The 16660-nt window shown below is 40.9% G+C and overlaps 1 protein-coding gene across 5 annotated transcripts in view; it reads right to left on the bottom strand.

The window, feature by feature from the left end:
- The window catches only part of GPRIN3 (GPRIN family member 3), a 77007-nt gene that overhangs the window by 8556 nt on the left and 51791 nt on the right, over nt 1-16660 (bottom strand). Inside the window, exon 1 of one of the 5 annotated variants that reach the window (XM_082461712.1) lies at nt 6884-7646. The exons of the other annotated variants lie outside the window; for them this stretch is intronic. The gene's annotated coding sequence lies outside the window, so the exon portion shown is untranslated. Of the gene's footprint in view, nt 1-6883; nt 7647-16660 lie in introns of those variants that run through there. 5 annotated transcript variants of the gene reach the window in all.

Consider the following 16660-nt stretch of genomic DNA (forward strand, 5'->3'; position numbering starts at 1 on the left):
TAGAAATAAAATACCAGCATATGTAGCTATACATACAAGTATGTTTACTGAAGTACTATTTGTAGAGACAAAAAATTCAGAATAAACTGATCTCCTTGATTAGGTGGAAAGGCAGACTAAATCATGACAAAGTTCTATGGTAGCGCATTATACAACCATTAAAATAAACAGTTAATTAGACTATAACTTTTCACTTGGGAGAAATTTCCCCAAGGTATGGTTGAATGAGAAAAGCAAGGTACAGAAAAGAATATATATGTTTTCATTTCTGTAAAACAATGACCTAAAACACTACATATGTTTGTGTTATGTGGGTGTGTACAGATATGTTTGTGTATGATTACATAAATTCTAAAAATATACAGAATGAGACATATTAGGTGGTAAATGGAGGGAGTGTGATGACTTTGGAAACAGGGAAAAAGAGATGGAGGTATCCAAAAGTATTCTGGATTTTAAAAGTATATTTTAAAAAGTATATCTGAATTTTTTAAAGTATTTATGAAAATTTATTCATGTATGTTTATGCATAAACAGTTTTTAGAAAGGAAAACCAGACTCCAGCAATGGTTCAGAAATTAGTAGATGACTGTTTTAATATTACCTCTATCACTCATAGGTTCTGTGACCTCATGGGAATCACTTAATCTTTCTGCACCCCAAATTAACTCATTGGTGAAATGAATTATGTGATTTCTAAGGACTCCTCCAGATCCAAAAATCAAAGATCCTACTGTTTTGCATGTGTTGGATAATAAATCAAACAGCACAATCTTAACTTCAGCTTTAGGGTCAAAGTAAGGCAAAGGCAAATCTGGTTGGGCCCAGATTTTGAAAATAAATAATTTTATATTTTGGTTCAATGTTACTTGGCTGATCTATCATATGACATCTAACAATTAATCCCACTTATCTTCTTCCCCAAACCAGCTCTTCCTTCTAACTTCATTATTCATATTAATGGGTTAAATATTCTTGGTCTTGACAGCTTTCTGCTCATTCAAACCATGTCCCCAGGTTTATATTCCATTTCTTCCTTTCTGGAGTTTTCTATTGCAATCACTTGTTGTGGCGCAAGCCCCCATCTTTCCTCTCCCTCCTTTGCACCTGTCTTTATTGTACCTTTAGTCCTCTCTCTGAGCCCCTTATCCTCAGAAAGCCTACCCATTCTTCAAAGCCCCACTTAAAGCCCATAGTCTCTCTCTCTTTTCAAAATCCTACAGCTATGGTCATCTGCGTCCTTTGTATTGTGCTTTTTATGTACTGTTTTTGTACCGCTGTTACTTGTATAAATGCCTCATTTCTCCCAAAGTCCTTCAAGTCTCAGGACGTAAGGGAACTAGCTTATTGATTCTTTTCTGTTCACTCCACAGGACACAGTGCAGGGTCTTGCGCACAAAAAGGTGTTAATTGATTCCATTTCCCTCCAAAATGGCCATTATTAAGCCCTGCCAAACTTCGAAATAATAAAAAAATTTAACCCATGGCATGAAATATTAATGAAAACACAATTTAAAAGAGTGCTATTTTTAGAAATAAGAACATGGTTGTATCTTATCTTTGAGATTTTATGTATCTGTAATCCAGGTCTAGACAATTAAAAACAAGTACATTGGCCACCTGCTACAAAAAGCTGGAAGGTCTAATAAACCCGGGAGGGCAGAACATCTCCTGTGTTATTCGGCTGGAGCCAAGAAGCCTGGCTTGCCAAAGAGGACTGTAAAATACGAGCACCTCAGAGTTCAGCAACTGAAAGTTGAAAGACTTAGAAAAGATGAGGGACTTCATTAAACTCTCAGAAGTCACTGAGTTTACCCCCAATTCCCACAGAGAGCTGACTGTACTGGTTTATTTTTGAAAGGATGTTTTCTTTTATTTGCTTTGTTAATAGTGGCTAAATTATCCATCAATTCAAGAATCAAGAAGAGGGACTTCCCTGATGGTGCAGTGGTTAAGAATCCGCCTGCCAATGCAGGGGACACGGGTTCGAGCCCTGGTCCGGGAAGATCCCACATGCCGCGGAACAACAGCCTGTGCGCCACAACTACTGAGCCTGTGCTCTAGAGCCCGTGAGCCACAACTACTGAAGCCCGCGCACCTAGAGCCCGTGCTCTGCAACGAGAAGCCACCGCAATGAGAAGCCCGTGCACCACAACGAAGAGTGGCCCCCGCTCGCTGCAACTAGAGAAAGCCCGTGCGCAGCAACAAAGACCCAACGCAGCCAAAAATAAATAATAAATAAATTTATTAAAAAAAAAAAAAGAATCAAGAAGAAAAGCCCAGATTGCTTGGCTATCGCCTGTAATTCGAAATCTCTTGATTCAAGGGTAGATAGGAAATCAACACTACTCAAAACATATCTGCTATTGTAATTGTCACAGCACCTCCAGGAGCCCTGGAAAGACTGCTTAAGCTCAAGAAGCAGCCCTCCGTCATCTGCCCCTCTCCTCTCCAGCCAAACAGCAGAAATCTATAGTCTCTAATAGGTTGGACAAATAGATCATTTAAAAAATGTACTTACTTGGTGGTTTAGAGCGAGGAGTAAAAGTCTTTAAAAGCAATGGGAGTCCACTGTGATAAGATTTAATAACACCTAAAAATGAGGTTGCAAACAGGTGAGCCACAGACTGAATAAATTCCTTCTGCAGGTCTGTGTGTGTGTCCTGTGTGATTTTCCCTTCCCTTCCCTCCCCTTCTTCTTCCCCTCTCTCCTTGCCCTTTTCCTCTTTCCTTCCCTTTCTTTTCTTTCTTTGTCCATTGAATTGATCTTTCATAAAAATCCAGATTTCTCTCTTCTTGCTTCTCTTAAAAAAAAAACACTCAGAAGGTATGCATTTCCAGGTAGCAACACTAGGTGGCGCAGATAAGGGCGGTCCCTCTAGAGGGCAGGGACGCGCCCGACTCCAGAGTGCCCATTCCTCACCTAGCCTGCTTCACTCCTTTACATAACTTACCCCGGCTCCAATGGGCAGCTCAGTTTGAGAGCTTTGTTGTAAGCGCACTGACACAGTAGACTTCCCAACCTAATTTTCAGTCCTCTGAGGACAGTTTGGCACTGTGTTAGCCTCTTCAAAAAACCTCATATTTAAGCTTTGATCTCTGTTAAAAGAAGAAATTATTCTTATACTTGTTAAAATGATAAGGAAGGTTCAGAAAGATTGAGCTCAACTCCAAATACGTACACAAGAATGTGTGGGGATTTATAACCAAGGGGTAGGTTTGTGTTGGGGAGGTTTGTCAGTGGATGGAAAATGATTAAGAAGAGGCATCAAGGATAGGGGGATTATTGCAGAAGGCAGGTCAGGTGATCAGCTATCACCTGGGGGATGGTGAAGGAGGAGGAATTTGATTGGATATTGAGAATGATCAGACACCACGGGTGGGAGTATTCTCTCTACACCCGCTTAGCAGGATTCTTGCTAACACTGGACTCTGGAAGGGCAGACCGGGAAGCCCAAGACTGAGGCCTAATTAAGAAGTGGGCTCAGAGGAGAGTGACTCAAGTTTGCTAAAGGAAGGAGTCCTTGTCTTCTCATCAGCATCAGCAAATAGGGAATTTCTTATAAGACTCTCGGGAGCATTATGACTTCTTTCTGAACTGGGCATGGATCCCACAGAAGCTACTGGCATCTCGAAGTGAGTTTGTCTTTAAGTCTGACGGGAACTGGATTCTTGACAGCAGGTCCCTTTGGCGCTTTTGCCTTTAAAATTGTGAGCCAAGATTTAAAGCCTTGTTCCAGCAATGCAGCCAGCCTGCAGGGTACACATGAACGACTTTTTACAGGGAAGGAAACTGAGGTTCAGAGATTAAGTCACCTACTCAAGGCTGAATACATCTAATTCCAGTTCAACTGAATTCTAATGAATGGTCATGCCTGGGCCCCTTCTATGTGCTGCCTTATTATCTGTAACTCTGGAAAGAAAATGGAAAGAAAAAAATGTGTATCTATCTATCTGTCATCTATCTATCTATATCTATCTATCTATCTATCTATCTATCTATCTATCTATCTATCTATCTATCTATCTGTCTATCTATCATCTATCATCCATCTACCTTCAAAGGAGAGGGAAACTTCTTTTTGTAAGTCGTTTGCAACTTAGCAGCAGCCTGGATGGTACTAACACCGACGACAATGGCATTCATAACTGGTCACTTTATGCAAAGCCCGGCTTGTTGAAAGCTGACACCACCTCTGCTCATTCTGAAAATACTAGGTTCCACTACGCTGCCACGCTGCCTATTTTCATAACAGACACCCTTGCTTAATAAGACAGGTAGCGGGGAATCTCAGCCCTTGTGACTTGCTCCAAAGCTGCTCCGGTGGGAAGAGCATTAGACAGAAAGAATGGAGAGAGGCTTGGCAGTTTCGGACCAGCAAGATGCTGATACCCTGCAGGTCATGGTGATAATCCAGTGGGCAGCAGTTACCTCCGCCCACTTCACAACGGCTGCACTGCTAGAACGAGGGCTCCAGGATGTCATCAAATCTCTTTAGTGACATTAGGAAAGTGTTACAGGGACCTTGGTATCCCCGTCTCCACCCATCGGACAGCAGCCTTCAGATGGATGGTACAAAGACCCTTAGAGAAGAGTGAGGTGAAACCTAAGAGACTATTAATCCTCAAGAAAAGGATAAAGAAAAAAATGTCATCTGGTATCCTATTTAATCCAATTTTATTTGCCTCCTTTAATTGGGAACGTTTGCCTGGATCATTTGCATTCTGAACCCAGCAGATCCTGCCAGTTTAGTTTTAAGGGGGGGTGATTCAATCCCAGGAAACACCCACAGGCTGGGAAAAGCAGTTGCTTCTTCTTTCTTTAAAAAAAATCATACCCTCACGCTAATAGCTGCCTCAAATGCACTCTTCAAAGATACCAGCTGAAAAAATTGGTTCTTCCCTTCGAACTGCATCTAAAGCAAATCAGAAGGGCTGAAGAGACAGGCGGCTGCTTTGCTTAGTGCCAACAACAGTGCCGTGGACTTTGTTATAATGGAGACTTTAATAAAGGCTTGTGAGAAACACACTGCGTCCCTTCCCTATTCAGTTCTTCTTTTGTTCCACAGTGTTTTAGAAAAACAAATACCTGGCTTGTTATCTCACTGAATTCCATGGTAAGCAGGGCTGGACAAAAACCGAGAAGTAAAAAGGGCCTTAAGAAGCATGAAGACCCCAAATATATCCTCCCTTTTCGTCAAATATGATTTGAACAGACGGCTTCTAAATTCACAACAGATTAGAAGCACACAGTACAGCAAGCACTTATTGCTTTCTATATTCCAAACACTGTTCTTTACATGAACTTATTTAACCCTCAGAACAGCTATTGGGGCACGGTCCTACTCTGAGTTCCACCTTGCAGAGCTGGAAACTGAGGCAAAGTCACGCAAGCAGTAAGTGGGAGAGACCAGATTTAAATCCAGACCATCTGGCTCCAGAGTCCAGGTTGTTAACCAATTTGACACAGGGGAGAGACGGGCATGTTTTCTGGAGGCAAACTCAGGGACCTGGGCAAGAAGCGTCATCAATGAGGGAAACAAGAGAAAACTCAGAAAACATAGCCTTGAAACCATTTACTTGTTCAAGCTAATAGAGGTAGACTAGGCAACACAGAAGTTTCTGATCTTCATAATGATTAATCCAATTTGGATGTTTTAAGGGCCACAGAGTTTTCTGAGAAGCTGACGAAAACCATGGACTCTCGAGAGAAACGCACATGTGCCCACACACATACATGTTTGCAGATAATTTTAGGAGGTTCACGTCTGGAAACCTTTCCAAGGCTGCACGTTAGTATCCTTTTGTCTAAGGCATTGGAAAATGTCACAAAATGGAATTTACCTGCCTCAAAGAGTTGTTACAGAGCTTAAATAAGTTAAATACTCTGCATGGTTCTCGGAAAATAACAGATACACAATCGGGAATTATTATTACTTAAAAATTATTATTTTGGCATCATTTACCTAAGAAGGTAGAAGCTATGCAATCTCTTTCTAGAGAGTCCAAATTAAACGTTCTAACACTTAAATAAGTTTACTATATGTTCTCCCAAACCCCTGCCCAAAGACTATCATTTGAAGAGGAAAGTTTTAGCTACCTTGAAAATAAACACAATAATGAGCTCTATTCTTTTTAGATCATGTGGGAAATGTGACCTTTTGGGTTCTTTCTCAGCAAAGTCGACTCAGGTTTTAGTAACCTTCAAAAATTAACCCCTCAATAGCTCTACTCTCCTCACCTGTGGAGATAATTCATCGCTAGATATCAAAGTTGCTGTTTTAAAAAGGCCTTGAAATCGGTATTTTTTAAACTTGAACTCTTCTAGGGAAGAGATGATTCAAATATTTAAGTTTTGCTATTTCTTTACCTTCCCTCATCAAGCTGTCTCTTATCATTTACTCGGTTTGCCTGACAGATATTCAAATCTGAATGTTTTCCTTTTCTCTCACAACTCAGCTTTGAAGGTCTTCAACTGCAAGCTTATTTTAATTGGAAAGAGAAAGCAACAGGATCTCAGGGCTAAATGGTAGTTAAACAACAAGCTATTGGAAATAAACCCAGCAGTTCGGCTTTTGCACTTTTTTTTGTATTTGCATTTTAAACTCAGATAGGATCAAAGCTGCCCCGCAGCCCAGTTTTCTGCAGGATCTATTTAGCGCCACTGAGCCTTACAAGCAAGGATTCTTGCCCTTGCTTAGTTCTCTCCGACCTTGCTGGTCTGCTGATGCCCTTTCCCCACCCACACCAGGGGCTTCTCATTAAAACAAGGCCTCGGCTCCACCCGCTGTCCTTCAGGCCCCGTGCCTGCCCAGGTGTGGTGGGTCTGGAGGGGGCCGCTAAGCGGAGACCCCTGCTAGCGGGCAGTGGGAGGAAAGCTTACGAGTGATTTCTGTGTTTAGCTCAAGTCACACTGGGGCCTTTAGTCCTGCTGAGTTGGGAAAGTGTCTGGTGGCAGCATGTGCAGCGATGGACACAGACGTGAAAAGAGAGCTGTGCACGGTCAGTCGGGGCTCTTGTCTCCTGGGGAACGAGGTGGGGAGGTGGGAGAAGGCTAAGTCAGGAAGCAGACGGGTCCCTCAGGGCCCTGCGCCTGGCTCTACTGCTGTTGGTAAGCAAGGAGGACCCGAGTGTCTGGGAGAATCTGGGATGCTCTTGAGAAGGAAGAGTTTCTTTGCTGAGGTCGGGATCTTCTTTGGGTTTGGTCTGAGTTGTGATTAACAAAAAAGAGAGAATTAAACAACCTGTCACTCTCCTGCTTTATAGACTGTAAAGTACTAAGTTAGGCCCCATTGAGGTCCTTACAATTTTTGATTTTTGCCCTTCAGGAGATTTCAATCCATTTGAGGCGACGAGACAAATTCAATCAGAAGCTATAAATGAGCAAGCTAGTATATAATTAAGTGACTAATGCTGTGGTAATAAACCACAGTTTACAGAAGTTTAAGTCAGGGGAGAGGCCCATGTTTCTTATTCAGCTGACACTTCCTGGTACAATTCCTCTGTCGGCTAGAAAAAATTACTTGCGTCAGTCTAAAGAAAACTGGACATTTGAAATTAGGAGAAAGTGAGCAAATAAGAGTAAAAAAATGGCCTTTGATTAAAAATAAAATAGGGCTTCCCTGGTGGCACAGAGGTTAAGAATTCTCCTGCCAATGCAGGGGACTCGGTTCAAGCCCTGGTCCAGGAAGATCCCACATGCCACGGAGCAACTAAGCCCGTGTGCCGCAACTACTGAGCCTGCGCTCTAGAGCCCGCGAACCACAACTACTGAGCCCGTGTGTCACAAAAGCCCGTGCGCCTAGAGCCCATGCGCTGCAACAAGAGAAGCCACAGCAATGAGAGGCCCGCGTAATGCAACGAAGAGTAGCCCCCGCTCTCCACAACTAGAGAAAGCCAGTGTGCAGCAACGAAGACCCAACGCAGCCAAAAATAAATAAATAAAAAATAAATTAATTTTAAAAAAAAGAAACGAGAGAAAAATAAAATAATCCCTTAAGTCACACTGAGACAACCAGAAAGTACTGTTACATCCATTCATTCATTTAATAAGCTGAGTGCTTTCTTTGTGCCGGCTATTCAGGATACAGATATAAATAAGATACATTCATGTTTTTGAGGAGCTCACAGTTCCTATAAATCATTAATTTCAATACAACATAAATGTTGGAGAAGAAACAAAAACCAAATGTACTATAGAAGCACAGAGGACTCGTTATTTTATTTGGCACAGACCTTAGGTCTCAGAGTCAGGGATCCTCAGCTTTGTAAAAGATGTATTTAATACCATCAGCAGGATGTAGACATTGATCTAGGGCAGATGTCCTTACTCCACACTACCGCCATTTTGGACCAGATAACTCTTTGTGGGGCAGGAAAGACAGGTGACTGTCCTGTGCCTGTAGGATGTTTCCCAGCATCCCTGGCCTCTACCCACTAGATCCTAGCAGCACCTCCACCTCCTAGTGGTGACAATCAAAAATGTCTCCAGACATTGCCAAATGTCTCCTGGGAGGCCAAACTGTCCCCAGTTGAGAACCACTGATCTAGGAGACAAACTTTTCACCTTGGATAGAAAGCAACATCTTCAGAATGAATACCTGTGAGCTGATATGAGATCCTTTGAATCTACTCCAGGTACACATGAATTAACGATACAGTTTTCTGCTCTCAAGTTAAAGATAGTGTTCTTCATACTCTACCTGTGAGCTGATATGAGACCCTTTGAATCTACTCCAGGTACACATGAATTAACGATACAGTTTTCTGCTCTCAAGTTAAAGATAGTGTTCTTCACACTCTACCTGTGAGAATGCAAATGTTTTTTTGAGAATGTAAATTAATACAACTTTTATAGAGAACACTTTGGCACTATTGGTCAAAAATACAAGGTCAAATACACTTTGACTCAACAATTCCACCTTAGGTACTCCTTAGGTAACCTTATGAGTAAAATAAATAAATAAATGTGCTAATTGATATATGTACAAGGTTATTCACTGCATGAAATAACAAAAGATTAGAAGTAATCTAAATGTCCATTAATAGGGAGTGGTGAGTTACAAAAATTATGGCGCTTCCATATAATGATATACAAGCAGCCGGATTTAATAACAACGAGACTCTTTATGTATTGATATGGAATAGCCTCCAAAATATATTGTTAAGTAAAACAACAAATAAAACAAAACAAAAACACAATGATAGTTAGAAAAAACCCTCAGATACAGAGCAGTATGTTTACTGTGCTACCAACTGTATTAAAAAGGGAAAAATGAGTATCTTTTGCTTGTATATACATGAAGTATCTCTGCAAGGGTAAGTAAGAAATTGCTATCAGAGGAAGGTAACTGTGTGCCTGGGGGGTAGGATGGGTGGAAGACTTTTCCTTCTATATCCTTTGGTACTTTTTGAATTTTAAACTATATGAAAGTATTACTTATTCAAAAATAATTAAAAATTTAAAAGCTGGTGCCCCCCCGCCAGGCAAAACTGAACATGCCTGCACCCTGGAGCTTTTCTATCACTGGTGATGGATTTGTGCCGATCTATCCTTCCACACTCTTTCCATCTGCTCTTTGCTCTGCAAGGAGATCAGCCCAGAATGCAACCAGTTAAAAAGAAACCATAATTTCTTTATCCATTTTGGTTATCTACAAGCTTCAAGCTAGATGATGTAATTATTTTTCAAAGTCAACAGCTGACAAGTGCTTTTTAAAGCGATGTCTGTTGGGCCACAAAATAAAGTTTACTTAAGTTTCTTTTCCCAGACTCTCTGACTCCTTTTTATCAGTTGATTTTTTTTTTTCCCTCCTTTCCTATTCTTGGTAGCTTGAGCAGTTGGTCCTCAAATCATATATACCTCAAACAATAAATCCAAGGATGACCTAAAGCCAAACTCTGGGAAACTGGGTCAAACCATCAATGAAAATGATTAAGAAAAATTTATTTATTTTGCCGATATTTTGAGAATCAACTACATGTTAAGACATAAAGGTTAGAAAACATATTTTAATTGCCAGTTATCAAATCCACCTCTTCTATCTCTACCAGGCTTAACCGAATTTATCACATCTCACAACAGTGCCATATCATACTGCTTGGTCTCATTTAGCCAGTTCTGAAAAACGTACCCTCCACTTGCTGCTCACGTTGTCTTTCTAAAACAAACGTATACTATGTCACTTCTCTGTGCAAAACAATTTTAACGGTTCCCCATTACCTATAAAATAAGATACATGCTCCTTAGCACAGTTTAAAAAATGGCCTTCACTATCTGATCCATTTCTCTTGTAACAGTGATATCCTCTCTCATCATCTGTCAGACCTTATATGTTACTTACTTTTCTTCCAGCAAGCTTCAAAGAGGGTTATTATCTTTATTTTACAGATGAGGAAACTGGGGCTCAGAAAAATCCAGCTCACCAAAGTTGCACATTCAGTAAGTAGCATAGTTGGAATTCAAATCCAGGTGAGTCTGAACCCACACTCTACTGCGTCCAAGAGCACAAAATGGGAGGTAAAAATGAATTCGTGATGTATGCACATTAAAGACAGCAAGAGGGGAAAATCTGCACAGCATTTTGGAAAGATAATATCTCCCTAACACCTTTTCTGATCACATCAACCCAAAGTGATTGTCCCATCTCTCGTCTCTGGTAGTAGATTGTTCATTGTTGTACCAATGGCACCTTGTACATTGTGCCGCATCCTTTGTTCTCCAGGTGCAGAGGGCACAACTAGTGCAGAGGCAGGAGCTTGTGGGGAAGAGCGAAGAGCTTAGCGTGGCAGCGGGAGCTGAGTAGGAGGGCAGGGCAGTGAAATCAGGTGGAGGGATTGCACAGGGCTTCTGTAGGTCTTTGCTCGTGTGTCGCCTTCCCAATGAGGTCCCTCCAGACCAGCCTATTGTTAAATCGCCAGTCCTCTGACCTCCACTCTCTGTCACTCCTGAAGTCCTACTAAGCTTACTTATAATTCTCCTTCTGGGACCTGAGCCTAAGGAAGTAAACAAAATGACTGGTAAGTGTTTGTGAACCACGAAGCTCATTGGAGGGTTATACAGCAGAAGCTCTCTACCTAACCCCACCCAGCTAAAGAGCTTTCCACTCTCAAGGTAGGCTTTGCTGGTGAGGGTCACGACTCATGGAACCTTGTGGCTGGTAGCCCTCTCTCTGGCGGTCCTGCCTGACTCTGCTTCTGTCACTCACATTGTATTAAGACCGAGAGTCAGCGGCTCTTCCTGAACTTGCCTGTGCCAGTTGCCCTTGTTCTTGTCACCCCATCATCTGACTACAACTGTATTGCGTTAAAAGGATAACTTGAGGGAAGAAGTGTTTTTGTTTCCTGGAAACTAAGTTGAATGCTTTGGGAAGACTTGACAAAGGTGGGTCACTACAAAAAAGGAGCGATTGAATTAGGAATGGGTGACACAGCTATAAAAGGGGAAAATAATTGTAAACACTTAACATTCTTAATTAGAAATGCTTTGCTTCACTTTAACAAAACTGAAGTAGAAAAATATTGAGAGTCCATTGTGAGTTTATATAAGAAAGAGGTTACAAAATTCCAACTAGTGGTTCTATTCTCAAAGAAAACATCTGCCCTGTATCAAAAGGCTAGTGAATGATGCAAATTCAAATGTTTTAGTTGGAAGGAAAAAAATCTTAGGAATATACGTATCATTTTCGTAATTCCTCATTTTCTCTAATTTTGATCAATTGTATCAGTAAGTTGTGATGCTACAGGCTGCGAGAAATTTATATCTAATATAATACGTAGAGAAAATACATATGTAGAAAAAAATATTAGAAGGAAATGTGTAAAATGGTGAGTCAATATATAGTAGTTTTATGGGTGATTTTTAAAACTTTATTCTTTCGTACTTTTAAAACCCTGTAAACATAGTCTTGGTTCAGCTGTGTAAAACTTAGCAAAACATGTAAAGAAGAGTAAGAATGGAGAAACACGATTACTGCCAAATCAAACTCCATAGCCCTGAGGTTTCCTATTTTATAACGCGTGTTAAAATCCTGGGTTTCCCATTGCTAAGAGTATTCATGGTGTAAAAACGGGAAAGATGTTTTTCTCGAACACTGCACTTTCAGACCTTGTTTTATCTTGAGGCACTCTCTGGGTTTTCAGATATTACACCAGCTCTTTACTTTGTCTAAACCAGTTCTGCACGCGAGTCCCCAGTATACAATTAGACTCCACTAGATACCTGGGAAGGAATCTGGGGTTAAACCTGCCCCATTGAGGTAGTCTTCTTCGTTGCTGCCTTAGAAGGATTACAATCGCCCTGACACCTCTGGTTCAACAGCATTTACATGGCTTTCCTAGGAATTGCTTATCACTGCTCCTCCTCAGTCCTTGACATTCTTTCCTACCTGGGCTCCAGGCAGACTCTGGCTTCTGGTTTAAGCCATTTACACGCCACCGTCATTTCTCTCTTCTTGTTTTAAGACGTATTACCTCCTCTTTCTGTTTGTTAATGTCTGAAAGTGCTACACGAATTTGAGTCAGACCTTGAATGACAGGGAAGATTTCAACTGTACAAAGGGGAAAGACACAGACACAAAAAGAAAGACGCAGACATGGGGAAAATATACCAGTTATTCAAGGAAGAGTGGGTTGCCCTGAAAATCTAAACATAGTGTACTCATATGCAGGAGTGTCACTAAAACTGTTTATCAGCTAGTACGCGCCTGCATGTGCCTGCCTTATCAGATGGGATGCTGTCTGTAAAACAACCTATACTCGTATGCAGTTCCATAAAAGTGGCTATTGGGAGCTAAAAGCTGATATGGTAGATCAGGTGAGACTGGAAAACCTTTAATGGCTTTGTTGACATATTTGGGTTTTCTTGGTGGGCAGTAGGAAGCTACCAGAGCTTTTCCAACAGGCCAGTGAGACAATTAGAAAGTTTACAAAGGAAGCACGTTTCAAGTCGCACTGACTAGTCGAAAGGAATCCACAGTTAGGGAGATCAGTTGCAAGGTTACTGCCACGTAGAAGGTAGGGAGAAGTCCATCAACATTGTTAGTAGTTAGAGAAAAGAGACGTGAAAACTATGGCAGAGGTGGCACGTGGGAAGCAAGGGGAGGGAAGGAATGAAGGATGATTCCAAGATTTCCAATCAGAGTGACAGGGAGGATGGTGGGAAGGTTGACAAGACGATGAAGGAACAGGGACCAAGGCTGGACCGGAAGACGTTTAATGGGTGACTGTTGCCAAAGGTGAGTGAACGGCAAGAACTGGGGTTGGGGGCTTTAGCTACTCCCCACTGCTCTCTCTATGCCCCTGAATTCACTCCAAACCCATATCATCCAATAAAAATAGTGCAGTTAATATGCAGCGTCCCTTTGCAATTACAGTGGCCCTGCAATTCCCTTTTATAGAGAAATTCTGGAGCCACTACTAAGGTACCTAAGGGGTGAAAGATGGCAGTAGCAGGCGTACAAGCAGTAGTGTGCTGGATCTCTGTAATCAGTGAGTCTGTAATCAGTGACATCACGGGCAAACTCCAAATCTCAGGGGTATTTTTCTCCCAGAGAGCCAGCTGTTAAATATTTATACCTTTCTTGAGAAGCTGGCTATGGAAGTAAGAAAAACAGTGACGCTCTTGAATGATTGTAAGGCAAATCAGTTGGAAGGAGAAAGGGAGAAGCGTATAATTTTGAGGTATGCTGGATATACACGTTATCAAGGTTGAAGGAAGGTGGGATGGCAGAATTTATTCCCACCTGGAAGGAATCCTCTAAACATTTCTAAGTTAGTTATTAGTTCCTCGAGAGAAAAATTTCTTCTGATTTTTAAGACAGTATTTAATACTCCAGTACAAATTATGTTTTTCAAACATAATTTGTCTACACTGAAATACAAATGGTTCATCTATTTCTTACTCTTTCAAACACATTTTGTTCTTATACATATTATAACCTATTTGGCATTTTTACTTTTTCGTTTGCTATGGCATCTTTCCTATAAATCTCATGATGGCCACTGTAGGTGGCACCTGCTTCTCATCCTTCCTGTGGCAATGGTACTTCTGGATTTCCTCTGCAAATTTGGTTAATTATTCAACTGAGCAATAATGACTTTTTTTCGGTGGGCTAGCATGCTTAATGTGTAGCAGTTTTTAAAAAGATAACAATTCACCTCAATAGTATATCACTAAACTTCCCTTTGAGGGAACCTTTCTGGAAGTAGGTCTGTGTTAAAATGTCCACCCCATCCCCTCTACAACCACATCTGCCTGGCCTTTCTCCTCCCTCCTCCAAAAGGCTAGTGTAGTTGGTATTCACTCTTTTCATAATGAATCATTTCTAAGGCTTAATCCCTCAACTGTGAAATTTATTACAGAAATTGTTAACCAGAGCAGGCAGGATACAAGAGGTGATTGTGCCTAAACGACATTTTGGTTGGATTAAGGTTAAGATACCCATTATTTAGAACCATATTCTCCCACACAGGACAAAACACAGTTCTTCAAGCCTACTCAGGCGTTGAAAAAACTATAGATTGAGCAACAGGGATTCCCGTTTTCAAGGCAGTGATTAGGCACTATCAAAGAATCCAACCTTTTGCTATGTGGTTTGATAAATAATTAGTGATCAAAAATATTTGTGGAGAGACAGGAATATGTTTCTGTAGCAATAGGATTCTCATTGCACTAAGCTTTAAATCAAATATTTGAGGAACTAAGGTAATCCATGTCCCTTTCACTTAAAACACTTTTAGAACTGTCAGCTTAATTTAGCCAACCAATAGCATGTAAATCTTGAGCATTTATTTATTCTCTTAGTCAACCTGAGTATCTTTAATTCTCATTCGGGGAGAAAATATTACACGAGACCTGTTGATTAATCACCATTTTAAAGTTACCAAAGCAGAGTACATAGTGACATGAAAAAACATAAAGGAGGTGAGGAGAAGGATGTGATAAACTGATTTACAATAAAAAGGACAAAAGGAGTGGGAGAAAAAATGATAAAGGGCTTCCCTTTATCTGGTGGTCTTAGTACAGCTTCTCAGGGATGAAGAAGGCAGCTTAACATTGATAACCTCTGGGGTCTATATCAAATCTTTGTGACTAAGTCAGTCTCCTCGCAATTTGCTTTGATGCTAAGAAAACAAAGGTCAGTTAACCAGAATCAAATTAACTTATCAAAGTTGCCAGACAAATGTAGGCCTCACTGAGTCTACAATGAAATACAAATGGTTCATCTATTTCTTACTCTTTCAAACACATTTTTTTCTTATATGTAATATAACATATTTTGCATTTTTACTTTTTCGTTTGCTATGGCATCTTTCCTATAAATCTCATGCATGGAGATACACATAGGAGAAACAGTAACTCACGACATATTTTGCTAATGGCCAAGTGAATGACAGAACACAAGATGCAGCGTGATGCAGACGCTGGAATGTGGCACAGCAGAGAAGGATAAGAGCGCATTGGGGAAGTGGCAATTGAGGGAGAAGGCCAACATCCCAGAGGCTACAATGCTCAAGGACAGCTACAGTGGTGAGTCTGTGAATCAGAAAGATTTGACACAATGAATACAATATGTCAGACTTAGGAAAATTGAGTATTGTTTTGAAGAGTGTACACCCCATCATATAGGTTAGCAATATGTTATGACGTGGAAACGTATTTTGTTGAGCACATACTATGCTCTAGGTGTTCTTATGTCCTAAAAGACTTCATAAGCATGATCTCATTTAAAACCCTCAATAACCCTATGAGGTAGTACTCATTTAACTCACACTTTATAGCTGATGAAACTGAAGCTCGTAAAAGTTAATTAACTTACCCAAAGTCAATAGCTAATAAGCGATACCCTCTGGCTTCAGAGTTCAGATTCTTTCAGCTCATTGAAGTGCTGGGACTAGGAGTGAAGCGCACAGGACAGGGATGGCAGCATCAAAGGGCAGTGGGCAGTACTCGGGTATATGGGGACGCTGGGGGGAGTGGAGTAAAGGCAATGAACAGGTGGTTAAAACAACAGTCTGGACAAGCAGTGAGAAGGAAAGTGGAAAGAGGAAGACATGGATGCAACACATCTTTTGACGGAAGAATTACCAGGACTTGAAACTCTAACTGGTTAGAGGGGATGATGGAGAAAACAAGAACCTGGAGGCTGGGCCTGCGTGTTGGTGGGAAGGCTGTAAAAATTAGGTCTTTAATATAAGCCTGCAGGGAGTGGATGGAAAGGGGAAGGCAGTACAGTCACAGAATGGCAATTGCTGGTGTTGGGTATTGGACGAGTTACACTTTACCACAGCACACAGAACTCTGCTAAACCCATAAGGAGTTTCCTTTCAGAGTTTTATGGTCAGTCATACCATTATGGCAGTCATGATTATCTTAGCACTTACTATTTTAAGATTTATAAAAATAACATTTTCTTTTCACATTCTCAATCACTCTTTGGGCATTAAACTCAAACTTCCATTTCCCCTGATTTTGTGTGGTACTCTTCTGATGGCATGTTTCTAATTGTTTGAAAAGAACTGTGGTTAATGGGATTTTTGCTTCAGTTTGCTATGACAAATTTTCTCTGTCAATATATTAGCTATACCAGTGGATTTCAAGCTTTTTTGACACAATCCAGCTTTAAAAAAATACCTCACAATCCAATACACACATTTGTAT

The sequence above is a fragment of the Balaenoptera physalus genome (genome assembly GCF_965194825.1).
Source record: "Balaenoptera physalus genome assembly, chromosome: 5".
Lineage (NCBI taxonomy): Eukaryota > Metazoa > Chordata > Mammalia > Artiodactyla > Balaenopteridae > Balaenoptera > Balaenoptera physalus.